At 36.2% G+C, this 13,601-nt stretch overlaps 1 long non-coding RNA gene across 1 annotated transcript; it reads left to right on the forward strand.

Annotated features, from left to right (window-relative positions):
* Positions 1–4,445: 4,445 nt before the first annotated feature.
* On the forward strand, positions 4,446–13,124 carry LOC109506199 (uncharacterized). Its single transcript, XR_012133986.1, has 2 exons — positions 4,446–4,900; positions 12,470–13,124. It is a non-coding gene; the product is annotated as an uncharacterized lncRNA (long non-coding RNA).
* The last annotated feature ends 477 nt before the right edge of the window (positions 13,125–13,601 follow it).

Consider the following 13,601-nt stretch of genomic DNA (forward strand, 5'->3'; position numbering starts at 1 on the left):
AGTCAAATTAGGACTCTTAAAAGGGAGCCTCTTCCCTGCGAGCCTAGCAAAATTCAATAACATAGGTATTTTTTTTTTAATGTAAAGGGAGGGAAAAAACTCAAAAACACATTGAAATAGTTAAAGATAATAATTCTCAAAGGGTTGTGTGCTTTCGCAACCTCGATTTCATTTAAGAATATGAAGATCAACTCCAGAATCACCATTCTGGGAAGATAAATTTTTTTTCTATCCCATGCTTCTTTATAAAAAAAATACCACGAACAATGATCCTTAAATTCCACAGTAAATATCATGATCCCCAGAATTTCATTATAGAGATCCCAGTGAACCAAGTAGATTGGTTTTGGTTTTCTTATGACCAATCTGTGGATGAATGCATTATAGCTACATTACCAAATATAAATTTATCAAGATTTTTAAAGAAAGTAAGGCATCAGGCACTAAAATCCGTAGCTAACATGGTTAATAGATGGTTGGTGAATATATTAGCTGCGAAGCTTTGGGGTCAATAGGCCAATAGATTACTTAATGTAATATTGAAGCCCAACTTTGTCTCGCATGGTTGAAAAAAAGTCACCTTTTGAGCAGGAACCTAAGACCTCTTCACAATGCATTGATTACGTAGAATGGTGCTGGCTGGCTAATCCAAGTTTCATTGGTTAAAAATATAATTATTACATAATTTGTTACATGTCAGAGATAATTATTCCTGGGGATATGCTACAGTGCTTTTTAATTATTTTTTATTGAAACAGTAGGAAGCATCCTAACCATTGGCAATTAAAATTTTCTTATTTCAATAGGTTATCAAATCGGTTAATTCAGTTTATTTATTATTTTTTGAAGAAAATAGATTGGGCCTCTAAAATCCACATTGCTACCCCTCACCAGCCCTCGCACTAGTCGCCTCTTTGTGCTTTGTGCTGGTCACCTCTGCGCTCCTCTCTCTAGCCACTTTTTACGTCGATTGGCTCTCCATGCCAGCCTCCTCCCCTCACCTGCTGTCTTGTCGTGCCGGCTGTCTCTTTGTGCCATTCACCTCTCTATGCCTCTCTGCATCAACCATCTCTCTGTATCCTCTCTATGTCAGCCATCTCTGTGCGCCCTCTCCCCAACCATCTCTCCATATTGGTCGCTCTTCATGCCGGCTACTCCCCTTGCTGCCTCCTCTCTCGTATCATATCTATCGTGCACCCACTCCACCCATCGTCTCTCCACATTGCCATCTTTCTTGTCCGCCACCTCTCTACATCCATGTCGGCCATCTTCCTTAGTCGTCCTTTTTTAGCAATAGAAGATGAGAAACATTGGCTCTATGGTGACCGAATCAAATTGGAAGAGAAAAGAATGTTGAAAATGTCTCTAAACTTTAAAAGTTTCGTAGCACCAACTATTGCTTTCTACTATAGATTAGTCTTGAATTCTGAAAAAATTATGCGCACCGATCCTGATCGTGCGAATCGTGAGCATTCTTTCTTAACCAAACAATCAATGTTTTAAAATCAAAAAAACGAATCTATCCTTTTGGAGAGCCTTACTCTTTTTATATATATTTATATATATAGAAAAAAACTTATTCTTTTTGTATCGAATAGTCGTGTGATGCAATTGATGGATGAAATTGCTGGATCGTTGCGGCAAAGAGCAGTCTATGTTTTTCATTCGCTATGATAAAGCAATCTCAACTTTATTTTTTTTTTTCACAAAAAAGATGATTCATGTTATGAAATAAGCCATATAATAAATAATTCTTTTTGTTACACAGGTCTTAGATCAATTATGCAAATAAAATTCTTTTTAAGAAACGCAAATAAAAAATAAGAATTATTCAAAAAAGTTATCATGTGAGATATGTGCTGCATGTTGATCAAGGCTACTCATGCATGTCAATACGCAGAACCAATCCTTTAGGTTTTGCATCATTAAAGATGCGATTGTGTCATGCATTTGTTAAACGGCTTGTCGAAACACCAACATTAGCCATTTGATGGGCATTGATGACCTTATATGAGATGGATAAGAGCATATAACTTATCTAGTAATGCTAAATGAGCTCCAAATTCTCATTGACTTAGGTTCACTCCAATCTATCACCAGAAAAAAGTCATTCTCCACCATTCTCGAGTCCTTCAAGCAGTTTCTTTTCTTATTTTTGCGTTGGCAATCAATCTCAACTTTGAAAAAATGATGATGGCTGCAATAAACTTCAATTGCTTTGGGACGCTGGACGCATGCATAAGCCATTACAAGATACAAATTTGTTCTACTGGGGAAAAAAAAAATCTTACAAAAGATTTCTGTGTAAAAAATAAATTTTTACATGAAAAGTCACCCAAGCGATCATAATCCATTTGGTAGATTTTCTTAAATAAAGGTTTCCATTTGCTAGTACTGCGGAGGTGAAATCCTTTACCAGCTGAATCAACTGGATGGTAGATTATGCATCACATAATGATCCAACGGTTTCTGTTCTTCTTAGAGCTGCATCTTATGGGATCCAAACATTTCGATGGTTTCCTTTGCATTCGATAGCATATGCTCCTCAAATCAGCTGTTATTCTCTGTTTGATATGAAGGATGGATTGAAAGAAAGAATGATGGATGGAAGAAAGGATGGATGGAAATATGAAAGGATGGATGAAAAATCTCCATATTTTCTATCCATCCTCTCATATATTTGATGAAACATAGAAAGATGGGTGAAAATAATTTTCTCCTTTGTTAGGTACAGAAAAATGAGAGAAAGATGGATGATATTTGTTTAACATTTCTACAAAACTATTCTTTCATAAAAATATTATTATTATCAATTTATAATATTTAGTTATACTAAAAAATAAATAATGTATAAATTTATAAATTTTTATAATCTCTAATTATATAAAAATTATATAAATATTTAATTTAATACATGATTTTATAAATTAATTATAAATAATTAATTTTATAAATAACTGATTAATTTATAATTTAGGTTAAATAGTTAATTAATATTATGTAAATAGTTAATTAAAAAATAGTAAATATAAATAAAGAAATAGAAGATAATCTAATTATTTAGTTATAATTATGAAAATTATATACTAAAATTAAAATAATGATAAATAAACTTTAATAGTATATGATTAATAGTATATATAAAATATATATAAATAATATGAATGAAAAAGTGGAAAGATATTATAGTTTTATTAAAAAAATTAATGAGGGATAATTTTGTTAATGTAAAAATCTATCCTTCAATGCTTCATCCATCCATCTTTCATTCTTCCAATTTGAAAAATACAAATTGATGGTTTAAAGTGATGGATATCTCCTTTTTCATCCATCCTCTCTATAACTTTTTGAATGATGGTTTAAAGTGATGGATATCTCCTTTTTCATCCATCCTCTCTATAACTTTTTGAATGAAAAATGGATGAAGGTCATCCATCCTTCCAATCTTATTTATCCATCGTGATCTCAACTAAACATAGGATTAAATAAAATAAAAGGTAGGTGCATTTGCATCTCTATATATGACACGTATATAGTACACAAGTTCTGTTCCATTGCTAATGTGGGTCACCTCTCAACTAGGAGTTCAAGATTTATCTATAAAGGATCTTTTCTTCTGCCATATCGGAGAAAAATTTAGAACTACAAATGGATATAAAAAAAGCTCACTCCAGTGGCATCATCGTAAATAAATAGAAACAACGGCTTCTTTTCCAAAATTGATTTTTTTGAGTCCTCCGACTTCGAAAGTTCTTACCTATGGCTCAAACCGGATCAGATATTACTATATCTATATCTATATTTATTTTATTTGATGAATACAAATACGGATACGGATATTATTCGGATGTAAAAATTCATATCCATATTTATTTTCAAAACAGATACAGATACAAGTCGAATTCTGAAAGTATGAATATAATTATAGATATTACTTAGATAATTAAACTTCATGACTTCAAAATTAAAAATATTATTAAATAGATAATAAATTAAATTAATAATATATTTATATAATTATATATTTTTTTAAAAAATTAATAATTATTATATAAAATTATATAGTTTTATATGTAGATGGGTTATACGTAAATTCGGATGTTGAGATTAAGATTGGATAGTTATCTCTTCGTATCTTTTTTTTTTGATAAATATAAATATTATTATAGATATTTGGATGTTTGGTTGGGGATGGAAATTTGGAATCGAAATGAGTGATTCTTATTCAAATTATTTGATTGGAAGAAGTTTCGTTCTGATTTCAGAATGAAATAAAAATTGCTCACAGAACTCAATTTTTATTTTATTTTTTATAATTTTAAATTTTTATTTTTATTTTAATTTTAATTTCGATTCCGACGATAAGCAAATCTTTTCGAAAATTTGATCGGATTTTAATTTCAAATCATTTCAATTCTCATTTCCATTGCAATTTCAATTTCAATTTCAGTTACACCTCCTAATTGTATCCTCCGAACCCTCCGGCGAACTCCGAGAGTCTCTCTTCCGCTATTCTCCGGCCCGACAGGCTACGGTACGACCACTACCGAAAACATTAGAAATGACGCAAGAAAACCCTAGAAATCCCCCAGCAATAGATCGCCTCCACCTCCGACCGGGCGGCGTAGGGGCCCGCCGGCTCCTCGCTTTCCCGACCGCCTCTTCCAGCCGCGGCCTCAACGCTGGCGCCCCCAAATTTTTCCCCGGGGCCGCCGCCGGGGCAGCACACGCCGTTCATCTCACCGGTGCCGAACCGTGGACCCTTCGAGCACTTGGGGGGCGGTGGCTTTGGTGCCGGTGCAGGATTTGGCGAGCATGAGGCGGTTCAGGCTGCGGCTGATGTCGACCCCGCTTCGACGGTGAGGGAGGGGCTCCCTGGAGAGGTTGTCCAGCAAAGCAGGTCGGTGCTTTCTTGATCTTTTGTGCTGATTGGTTATTTTTGCCGGTGTTTTGTTTCTGGTGCGATGTTGACCCTTCCTTGCTTTCTTGATGAATGTTTACAGTATGGTGACAAGATAACAAAGGAGAGATATTTTATAGAGTGGATTGTTTAGTTTGATGTAGTAATTTTTGCAATCAGTAATATATTCGCCTCTTAAGACTTTGGAATGTTTTTTAAGACTCTCAGCTGTTCTTAGAAAGACGCCATTCATTGGCAGGTTATAGATATTTAAGTATATATGTGAGTGGATGATAGCATACGATTTTTCACTTGTGATGCTTCATTGTATTTTTGGTATTAAGAATGTTATTTGATGTCATTGGGGGTTCTGTTAGTGTTACTAAATCTTTTATGTATTCCAGACTTGGGACACCCTAAATGGATGGTTTTGATACTACTGTTGAAGGCGTCATGCTTGTATACCAGGGCTAGAGGTTGTTTGGGTTTCTAATTGCTCGTTTCACTCTTCTTGACTAGGCTTTTCAGTTGAGTACTTCTTCTGGTGACTTAGGGTGCGTTTGGTTAGCCATTAAAAAAATATTTTTTTTGCTTTTTGATTTTTAAAAAGTAAAAATCAAAAAGCAATGTTTGGTAACACCATGAAAAGCAAAAATCAAAATAATTGCTTTATATGCAAAGCAAAATTTTTTTCTTTCTAAAATTTGCTTTTTTGCTTTTTTTTTTTTGCTTCGGCACATCTAAAATGTCAAACCAAAAAGTAAAGAGCCCGGAACCTTCTCCCTCGTTGATCTTTTCACCTCCCACACCCTTCTCTCTCCTTTTTTGAACCCTTCTCTCTTGTCGAGCTCTTCACGTACCGTCTCCAAATATTGCTTTTTGCTTTATAGCAACGTAGTTACCAAACATACTTTTTTACTTTTTTGCTTTTACTCAATAACAAAAATAAAAAAAATAAAAAATATTTTTTAAAAATCAAAAATCAAAATGTATAACCAAACGCACCCTTAATTTGCTAGCCTTCCTTACCAAGTAATTCTGGAACTACTTTATTGTATACTTTGCTCTGCTGTACGATTAATTAGTAAAAAGTTAGTTGAACACTTGAATTTAGAATGTTTTGGACTGTGTCCTATTAAATTGATTTTTTATTTTACAAAATCTATTTATAGTTATTGAACCTGTGCAGTTTATTGGTTTGCTGCTTCTGTTGCCTGAGTTATCAAAACTATGTAACACATTCTCCTTTTGGCAGTTGAGTTTCTAAAGAGCAGACATCTAGCCATTTATATTCCTAAAAAAGAAAGATTTTGATATTGATTTTTGTGTAACTTTCTAGAGTCAATATTTACAAGAATGGTGCATCTTGAAGTAATAGGTGTGAGATTATTTAAGTGATGCAAACCTAGCAACAACTAAGCATATATGAGGTTCATTAGTGTAGATCCTGAAGGGTCTGGTAATATATTCTCCCTTATCACTTATATTTTGAACATTCCAAGTTAATGGATATGCTTTTTTTTTTTTTTTTGACATTTTTGTATGTTCTTGTTTTTTATATCTATTCCTTATATCTGTTACACAGAAGTTTTGTTTCACTCTCTGACTTCTGCTTAGCTCAAGTTCTCTGGTTAGTGGATGCTCGACCACTAGATGCATGGGATGGCTCCCACATGCTCAGCAGTTTTGAGTATGTGTGGCAAAGTCTTGTTTGTTTATATCTATTGTACAGAGATTCCTTTTCACTATCTGGTTTTCTCTTAGCTCAATCTCTTTGGCTAGTGGATGCTGGACACTTGATGTGTGGAATGGCTCCCACATTCTTGGCAATTTCTGAGGCAAATGAAGAGATAAATGGGAAGGGTCAAGGGTGCATGTCAATCTCTCGGTCGCAAGACATGCCAGTCCATTTAGTAAGGTTACTCTTTGGTAGCCTGAAATTATTGGGATTGCAGGAGAAAAAGCCTTCGTCAACCCTCTAATTTATCTGTCCTTATGCCTTTCCTCTATATCTATTCCTGCCTTGGTTTCAGGTAGAACATAGATATGGTGGGAGGGCATCCTAGCTGGCCTCAAAAATGCATATACTTATGCAGCAGTGCATAATCATGTCTTGCATGAGAAACATGTTCACTAATGTTGAATGTTAACTAAGAGCGTTTAATGAATTTGAAGTCCCTATCTCGATAATCATGGATCTGCAGTATATTTTGTACATTTTGCTGTCAAAAAATTAATTTTACTTTTTGTAGAAAGAAAATGTAATATGCATAAAGCTGGTTGCTAATTGTTCTCTGAAAGGGTAAACAGCCTTGAGTATTGTGTCTTAGGATGCAGTAGTTGCAAGAAAAAGTTTATCCTCTAGGTTTTTGACCCTTTGATTGCTCATATGTAGCTTTTGCCATTGGTTTGCGCATTAACTCTCGTAGGAAGTATGTCTTTGTACGTTACAGATGCTTCAATTCTCCAACTCTTCTGACTTTCTGAGATTTTCTTTTTCCTTGCATCAGAAATGTTTTCGGTGATGTTGAGTCTGACGGCATTCTCACACTAATTGCAGGCTGGTAGTTTGTTTATGTCTATTAAATTAGAAAGAAAGATATAAAAGGTATACTGATCAGGTTCAAATATTGTTCTCTAAATTGCTAAATAAACCTAGGTACTATATTTCTGGATTCAGTAATTTTAAATGCAAATATATTACTTGATCATCGCATGCCTCAAGTAATGATTCCTACTATCCTCCATTAGTTTTACTGCCTTTTTGCACCTCAATTCCTACACATTGCAGTTTTCTCTGTACGAGGAAAGCTTCTTATCAATTGGTCTCTCCCATGAGATGCCTAAGCTATCCCGGTTGCCACCCGAGACAGGATAAAAGCAATACATTTACTATTCATCATCGATTCTTAACTTGTTTGTGAGGGCTTTTCCCCAAAACCAGTAGCCACATAAAAGCTTGACATCATTGAGGGATTTCCAAGTTCCAAATTAGCTTATAAAGCTCATAAAAGAGTCAACCATAGGTCACAAAGGTGCCATAATACTTGTCAAAGTGAGCACCTTGGAGTAATATGAAGTGAAGCATTTACAGATTAATTGAAAAAAATATAATGCAGTTCTAAATCTTATGGCAGAAGTGCTATTTCTCACTTTGCAAGAAACATCGGAAGCTATTGCTCTGATACCAATGATCATTTAGAGAAAGGAGATTGGAGGTAAAAAAGGCTTCTGGTGCATGGAAATGAGTTTCCTTAGTTGACATGGCTTTTTGCAATGTTGCATTCATTTTTTTTTCATAAAAAGGTTAGGCAAAGAAAAGCAATGGAAAAATGAGAATAGGACTGAACCTTTATCACCAACATGCCAGCTTGGGGGTTGTGGTGGGGGGAGGGAGGGGTGGTGTGGGGAGGATGTGGGTGGGTGGTGGGAGTGGCCTCCTCTATTAAATCAAAAAATAATGGTCAGAGCAATTTGGAGAAGCAAAACTAATCTGTTTTATCGTATGGATGTTATTGTTGCGGGTTGTGCCTTTCAAAATATATTTATTAATAACCTAATAAACAAATTGTGGCATCAGATTTAAATACAGCAACCTTGTTGCTATTTTTATAATTATTATACCCTTATTTCTGGTGCAGTGCCAATGATTGCATCTTTAAGAAGATCCAGCCCTTCTTCCACAACAATTCCTTGCTTGCTGGTGCTTTATGGACATCATCAGAACTTGAAAGTCTTTTCAGCGAGATGCTTGGTTGTGTCTAATGCCTTCATTATGATCATATGCCTTCCCAAAACTGCTTTGTGTACTCAGCAACCCTGCTGCATTTTTTCTCTCTCTCAACCCCTCGCATGCAACTTTCATAGTGAAAGGTTCTGCAGCACTTTGCAAGTTGCTCACACTACCATCACTCATACATTGATATGCTAATGCTTCTTGAGCACTCTCTTCCATACCTTTTGCAAAATATAGTTTGTTAATGATGATGGAAAGGAAGTTAGATGCCTCCAGCCCTTCACTGAGGCAGATATTGAAGAATTGCAGGTTATCTTCAATCACTCTTGTTGTGAGCTCTTAATTATCCTTCATCTGTTCTGGGAACACTTTTTTTTTGACTTTACAGTCACATATTGTTGTTGCTGAAAATCTACCTGAGGATGATTGCCACCAAAACCTTGTGATGGTTTTCTCACATGTTGGGAGGTAAAGAGCTTTAGGTGATATATGTCAAATTTTTTGATGTCATGAAAATTTTGGATGTTTTATGATGTAAACTTTTGTACTTGGTGTGAAAACTATTAATACCTGCCATCCTCAGAATCCTAATGGCAACCCCAATGGTGCCACTGCTACAGCTAATAGACCATCAAAACTCGAAATGCTTCTTTACGACAAGGTGTATCTGTCTCTCAAATGCCAATTTTTTCCTTATAATAACCATATAGTACTTTAAAAGGTTACATCTTCTTATGATGAAGTGGAATCACCTCCGCACCTCGTCTAAGTAAAATCTTTTATGTTGGTAGAATTCTTATCTTTAGGCTGTGTTTGGTTCCTGAATAAGTCTAGCCATCATATTTGAATAACTTTATGGAATAATTCCTTGTGTTTGAGCTAAAAGCCTAAAACTATTGGGCCCTTCTCCTCGAAACAGTTTTAACCTGGTTAAACTAAGTACCAAAAGGATGCTCTTCAGTTTTTCTGAAATCCATGTTCCCCTCATTTGTTGGCCGAGTAAATCTGAAATAAAGCTGAAAGGGGACTTCATTCAGGTTTTTTGATGTTTATTTGTGACCAAACAGGGCCAAGTTGTGATTAAATTAAATAAGATACCAAGAATCTGAGCAGTGCTATTCTTGCAGGCAGACCTATTAAATAACTTATGCAGACTGATTGGCATGCTGAGGTGGTATTGCCATATCAGCTTTTTTTGAAGGGATGGAGAGATATCTCATTAGTTTTTCCTACCTCATTCTTCTCTTCCCATCTTCTGCACCATATCTCTTCTCCCATCTGACTGCTTGAACTCACCACCGTTGTGGTTGCTAATGGCATTGCTGGGTGATGGCAATATTGTCTCTCTCATCTCATCCCTAACCCATCCCCTTCCGACCTTCTCTTCCCCTTCTTCTTTCACAGAATACCCCTAAGCAGGGAACACATCTTCTCTTTTCCTTCCATGGCAGAGCTTGATCATGGGAGGCCTTCAACCTTATCTCCATGAATTCAACGACAAGGCCTCATCCTCCATCTTCCCATTCGTCCTCTCTCCTTGGGCAGCTCAAAGGGATCCAAATATCAGATTTCTTATAACAAAATGCCAATCATCTTTTCCTCTAGACCTCTTCAAGTTCTACTGTGACTCCTTTGACTGTATAGATGTGCTCTACCAGTCTAATCCTAATTCTCATTGATCCCATAAAAGTATCAGAGAGAGGTTTCTCACTTACAGCAATGATGACATAAATGACTGTGCATTGGCAAGAAGATAGAGGGGGAACAGTGAGAACCCAAGATTGATGGAAGAGAGAAATAGGGCAAGATGCAAGAGAAAGAGGGGGAGATGCTTTCTTTCCTCTATTGAGGATGCTGAAGTGGCATATTTCCATTATTTAACTAGGGTTGTGTGCCTGGACAAGGGAATATGGAGGATGCTTTAATTTTCAGTAACAAGGCATACTGAAATCAGTGATAACTGAAAAAGTGCATAAATTTGTGCACAGTTTCAAATATTTTGGATACTTTGAAGTTTTATGGTGATTATTACCAATCCTAAAAAGATATGAGTTTATAACTTAATTTGCAAATGAGCTTGTTCTTGTTTAGCATACAGAGAGAATGGTCTGTTATGTTAGTTTATGATGTGAAAAATTACTTGCATAAACAGATACTGTAACTATACCTGTCTTCAGATTTTTTACATTCTTCAGATGTTGTCATTTTGTTGTTGTGGGTTTCACTTTTTGATGGATTCTTGTTAATATGGTCTATCTCAATATCTATATCTATGATAGACTCAAAATCTCTATCTATGCATAATCCTTGTTGATCAGATGCTTTGGGAAATAGATTTTGTGTTCTAATTCTTTCAATTGCATTCTATTGAACTGTTTAAAGGCATGCTGTATCCAGGCCTATATGATATTTTATCAATGAGATGCCTTAATGTGGTGCTAAATCTTTGTGGTTGTTGTGTTAGAGATTTAGTGGAAAGTATTGCTGATTGTGTTGGTGATTTAGTTGAAATTGTTGTTTCAACTGGTCATTTAGGCAGTAATGGGCCTTGGAATGCCTAGAACTTTGCCTAGAACCCCATAAATACCGTCTCCACCCAAGTTTTGGGGGCTGTCTAAACAGTTGGATGACATCTAGATGGTAATGTCTTAATAGGTGGTTGGCTTCTGCTTTGTTTGTGTTTACTTGTTTCTTTATGTACTGTATGTTTATTTGCATATTATACGTGTATATGTGTTTTGTGTATGCATGCATGGAACATATGTGTGTGTGTTGTTGCACAACTTTTTCTTTCTATGGAATTCAATATATGCGCATTAGAGGTTTTTTAATTGTTTCAATCTTGCAAACCATAGATTGAAGCTCAGCCCTCCAGCAGGTTGGATGAAAAAGGTGTTACGCAAACTATAACATTTGACTATTATGCCATTACTTTTATTCTGTCACATTTATTAATTTGGTATGAATATATAAGTTACTGTGTGGTTGTGTAATGCTTTTATTGTTGCTGAGTATCTTTATGAAATATTCAATGCGTGTGACTCAAGGCATGTTAAATTCTTTGTCATTTTAATATATACAAGATCTATAAAAAGGAAGAAGGCAATTGCTTAGTTGCCTTAGAAGTCGCCTAGGCTATAGGGTTCGGTCTGTCAACTTGTGTTGCCTAGGTTCTTTGACAACTATGTTCTGTTCTACTTCGACCAGATATGTCTGATTGCAGAACTGTAGTTTCAACAGATTTCTGATTTGTTTCATCCTTTATCTCCTCATCTCAACTGCCTACCTGGCCAGCATTCTTTGTGTACAAATGTCACTTCAGTGTCCTAGTACAGCAAGTAGGTGCATCCAACATGTCCTACAATTTATAACTAGTTTTCTCAATTGTTTCGAGTACCATTGAACTTGCTAAATAGGTAATTTGTCTAGGTCACATTGTTTTAGCCTTCTCGAAACAGACAAAACACGAGTCAGGTCGAGGCAGAAAAATAGGAAATGAAAGTAATAATGGAGATGAAAATGATACTGCCACAACTAATCAGCAAAATGAGAAGCGAGGGATCCTTCTCAATCATTTGAGGACCCAATGGAGCATGTAGAATGCATCTGTATACACGTTTGTCATTTTTCGAAGCTCATAGGTGCAGCAACACTAGTCAGTCAAGCCAATTTGGTTCAGTTGATTTTTCACTGCATGCTATTCTTGTTTTTTTCCGGACTTTCTTTTGAATGAAATCATGTAATTCATTCATTCATGTTGAAACTGAATTTGTCTAGTAGTCTGGGAGTTCAGGTGTTCTTAACAGTATTGAGATACGATGCATGATGGACAGGGTGAGGAGAATTTCAGTGACAAGGAAGACGTGGCAAGGTGCAGGAAGGGGCGGATCCATGGAGAGGGGCATGGATGGGGCCAATACCACCACAACAACAATCATAATGGAGGCTATGCTATTGGTACCCCACCTTCAAGCCACCCAGTCCATGCTGATTAGCATTCAACTGTTGGTAAGCAACCACCTGGGCCCTGCATACCAGATGGTAGAAGGCGATTCAGAATGGGTTGAGGGAGGCCACTCGGTACAGATCAATGACATTCCAAATATTAGCTTGACGGCACTGTAGTTTGTCATGTTGATTGGGTGACTTCTGATAGGGGCGACTGTCAGATTAATCCATTGCAGTTGGGATGGTGAGCAACTGTGATCTTAAGACTTGGTGGTTTCAGAGTCGATTCTGTATCTTCCCCCTACTTGGGGAGTATTTTGGTATCCTATAGGACCTTGATATCAATTTTCCTTGCCACGTTGTTGCCTTGTTTTTCCTTTGATGCTTTCAACGTTCTCGTGTAAAAACAAAAGGAAATAGAGTAGGGTAAACTGGTAAATGTAGACTGATAAATGATGTTCTCTGGAATAGTTGAGATGTTGTATGTGAAAATATATTGCCGTAGTACAGAAAATAAATCTTGTGAGTAACTTGGATTTCCTTTTGTCTTCCTCTTCTAGTTTTATTTTAATTTGGATACAGACTATATGATTAGCTGTCATTATTTTGCCATAATTTTAGTGCTACGTTATGAACTAGTGCTTGTTTATCATTCTCTTGGGGCCTGTTTGTAATCTCCAACAGTGGAGAGCCTGACAGTCAGGACTTTTTGTTTAGAAAGCGAAAACACCGAGTGCTTGGAGGGCGATCGGGCAACGAGTCTCACTCACCAACCCTCACTTTTAGATGATGATACCTTGGAAATGGAATTCGATGTTCCTGGAAAAATTGAAATTACGGTTCCAAGAAGCAGGAAAAAAAGGGACAACGGTCGACTGCATGGGGACCAAAGATACGGGCGAAAATGTAACTTCTTGTATGCTGTCCCTCCAATAATTTCAACTCCGTAGGGTCACCCACTTTGGTCAGCTGGATTTCCGTTTGTGATGGTATTTGACAGCACCACAAAGGGTAACC

Source organism: Elaeis guineensis, chromosome 8 (assembly GCF_000442705.2).
Source record: "Elaeis guineensis isolate ETL-2024a chromosome 8, EG11, whole genome shotgun sequence".
NCBI lineage: Eukaryota > Viridiplantae > Streptophyta > Magnoliopsida > Arecales > Arecaceae > Elaeis > Elaeis guineensis.